Below are 3,789 nucleotides of genomic sequence, written 5' to 3'. Positions count from 1 at the left end.
TGACTATTAATTATTATTATTTAAGAATCTCTTTATTTTGATTTTTAATTGGTTGATATTCTTGGTTGCTCCCACATTAGGGAAATAAATATTCATAATTTTTAGTCTTCTTATTAAAGGACAGACCATTAATTATGATATACTATCCCTCCTCATATCTTATTACAAACTTTGGGATAAACTTTAATTTCTCTGATGTGTGGATTGCTACCCCCCAGCTTTTATTTTTTGAGGTCCATTTGAATGGTAAATGGTTCTCCAACCCACTCAATATGAAGGTGTCCTTAGGTCTAAAATGAGTCTCTTGTAGACAGCATATACATAAGCTTTTTATCCAGTCTGATACTCTGTATCTTTTGACACGATCATTTAGCCCATTCATGTTCAGAGTAACTACTGAAAGATATGAATATCAATTTAGTGTCATAGTGTTACCTATTCAGTCACTACTTGTGCACATTGTTTCTTTTTTTAAGATTTTTACAATTCATTTATTCATGAGAGGCACACAGAGAGAGAGAGGCACGGACACAGGCAGAGGGAGAAGCAGGCTCCATGGGGGAGCTTGATGCGGGACTCCATTCCGGGACTCCAGGATCAAGCCCTTAGCTGAAGGCAGGCGCTAAACCACTGAGCCACCCAGGGATCCCTGTTCAGATTGTTTCTTTGGGCTCCCTCTTTGCTTACAGGGTCACCCTTAATATTTCTTGCAGAGCTGCTTTGGTGATCACATATTCTTTCAGTTTCTCTTCATCCTGAAAACTCTTTATCTCTCCTATTCTGAATGACAGCCTTGCTGGAGAAACTATTCTTGGCTGCATGTTCTTCTCATTCAGGCCCCTGAATATATCATACCAGCGCTTTGTGGCTTGCCTTGGCTCTGTTGATAAGTCTGTTATTAATATGATATCACTTGAGAGCCGTAGCCGCCTGCGTGGTGTCACCAAGCCAGAAGAAACACCCAACAGTTCCACTTATCTTAGTTCATGAAGTTTTGCCACCTACTTAAGTAATCAAAAATGGAAAATTCTGCAAAAGCAGAAGAGTGTGAAAAGCTCTCTCTCGAAGAGGCAAAAGCATCAAAAGATTTGGAAACAAAGTCTTCATTCAGTATTAATGAAAACACAACCACTCCTGGGACTCGACTTTCTGAAAAGGCTCCTGTCTGGGGACAAGCCGACACACCAAAAAAGAGAAAAATGGATTTGAAGATGATCTTATAAAGGAAAGTTCTAGTGGTGGGGAAGATACTCCAACCAAGAAAAAAAAAACTTGATGCTGAATTTGTCCCAGAGGAAATAGGTTCTGGTGATGATGAGGGCATTTCAAGGGAAAGAAAAAGGGAAATTAATGATTTTCCAAAAGATGAACCTTCTACTGGAGATGGCACACAGAAGAAGAGAAAAATAGAACTTGAGAATGTTCCTGAAAAGCAAAAAAAAATTAGAAGAGGACACAGTTCAGCAGTGGCTGCCCACTATAATGAACTACAGGAAGTTGCTTTGGAGAAGCGTAGCCAAAGTCGTATTTTTTACCTAAGAATAATTGGATGAATAATAAGAGTAATTTAATAATTGGATGAAAAGTGTCCTCATTGGGGAATTTTTAGAAAAGGTACGACAGAAAAAAAAACGCGATATCACTGTTTTGGACCTGGGATGGGATATAGGTGGAGATTTGCTCAAATGGAAAAAGGGAAGAATTAACAAGCTAGTTTGTACAGATATCGCTGATGTTTCTGTCAAACAGTGTCAGCAGCGGTATGAGGACATGAAAAATCGTTGTCGTGATAATGAATATATTTTCAGTGCAGAATTTGTAACTGCTGATTGTTCAAAGGAACTTTTGATTAACAAATTTCATGACACCGAAACATGCTTTGACGTCTGTAGTTGTCAGTTTGTCTGTCATTATTCATTTGAATCCTATGAGCAGGCTGACATGATGCTCAGAAATGCCTGCGAGAGATTCAGCCCTGGAGGCTATTTTATTGGTACCACTCCCAATAGCTTTGAACTGATAAGACACCTTGAAGCTTCAGAAACAGAACCATTTGGGAATGAGATATATACTGTGAAGTTTCAGAAGAAAGGAGATTATCCTTTATTTAGCTACAAATGTGACCTCAAGTTGGAAGGTGTTGTGGATATCCCTGAATTCCTGATCTATTTTCCATTGCTAAATGAAATGGCGAAGAAGTACAATATGAAACTAGTCTACAAAAAGACATTTCTGGAATTCTATGAGGAAAAGATTAAGGACAATGAAAATAAAATGCTGTTAAACGAATGCAGGCCTTGGAGCCATATCCAGCAAATGAGAATTCCAAACTTGCCTTCGAGAAGGTGGATGACTATGAACATGCAGCAGAGTACATGAAGAACAGTCAAGTAAGGTTACCTTGGGGAACCTTAAGTAAATCAGAGTGGGAAGCCACAAGTATTTCCTTGGTTTTTGTATTTGAGAAGCAGCAGTGAGCACATACGCAGTAGCCCAGGACGGCTGTGTCATGTCCTATACAGATTTGAATGATCCATCCTAGATTTGACAACTTTGTTTAATTATTCTAAATGTGCAGGATGCTGCCGGAAACTCCAGTGTATAAATTCAACATTTGCTGTCTGTGACAGATGAACTTTTGTGTGTGTATTTAAGAATCAGTTGGGACCTTTGTCTTTAAAAACCTATTTTTAAGTAACGTTCTAAGAATTCGATTTGCCTCACTACTCTCTGAGCGCATAAAAATTATAGTATGACTTGTTTGAGCTGCTGAGCTCTTTCCACAGTGCTCTGATTTGTTCAGTGTTTGTTTACAGTATTAAATTTATTGCAGTTATAGAATTGATGAGGGAGCATACTGGTTGGTGGGGTTTGTGCTCATTTCTGTAGTTTTGTTATATAGTGTGTTCAAGATTAAATGGATTGTGTTCTGTACTATTGAATGTGTTCAATATATATCGCTAAAGTTACAAGTTTAAAACAGAATTTTAAATGATCATGAAAATTATTTACCTAGAAAAAAAATATGATATTCCTTGCCATATAAGTTAGGAATATCTTATCTCTCACTGCTTTTAGGTTTTTCTGATTATCTCTGAAATTTTCAAACTTCACCATTACACGTCGAGACGTTATTCAGTTTCTGTTGATCTTGGGGGCTGGGTCTCTCTATCTCCTGGACATGAATGCCTGTTTAATTCCCCAGATTTTTTTCTATTGGAGTTCAATTTGTCAACACATAGCATAACACCCAGTGATCATCCCATTAAGTGCCACCCTCAGTGCCCGTCACCCAGTCACCCCCACCCTTGCCCACCTCCCTTTCCACCACACATTCTTCGTTTACCAGAGTTAGGAGTCTCTCATGTTCTGTCTCCCTCTCTGATATTTCCCACACATTTTTCTCCTTTCCCCTTTATTCTCTTTCACTGTTTTTTATAGTCCCCAAATGAATGAGACCATATAATGTTTGTCCTTCTCCTATTGACTTATTTCACTCAGCATAATACCCTCCAGTTCCTTCCACGTCCAAGCAAATGGTGGGTATTTGTCGTTTCTAAAGGCTGAGTAATATTCCATTGTATACATAGACCACATCTTCTTTATCCATTCATCTTTCGATGGATACCGAGGCTCCTTCCACAGTTTGGCTATTGTGGACATTGCTGCTATTACTTCCGCAAATTAAGGAAGTTCTCAGCTATGATTTGTTGAAACATAATTTCTCTCCACATCCTCTGGAATCTCCATAAGATGAATATTATTCTTTCTCAAACTATCACTTAATTC

The 3,789-nt window shown here is 38.3% G+C and overlaps 1 pseudogene; it reads left to right on the top strand.

Annotated features, from left to right (window-relative positions):
- Positions 1-943: 943 nt before the first annotated feature.
- LOC144320263 (mRNA cap guanine-N(7) methyltransferase pseudogene) lies at positions 944-2,879 on the top strand (annotated as a pseudogene).
- The last annotated feature ends 910 nt before the right edge of the window (positions 2,880-3,789 follow it).

The sequence above is a fragment of the Canis aureus genome, chromosome 9 (genome assembly GCF_053574225.1).
Source record: "Canis aureus isolate CA01 chromosome 9, VMU_Caureus_v.1.0, whole genome shotgun sequence".
Classification (NCBI taxonomy): domain Eukaryota; kingdom Metazoa; phylum Chordata; class Mammalia; order Carnivora; family Canidae; genus Canis; species Canis aureus.
This window is presented reverse-complemented; position numbering and strand designations above follow the sequence as displayed.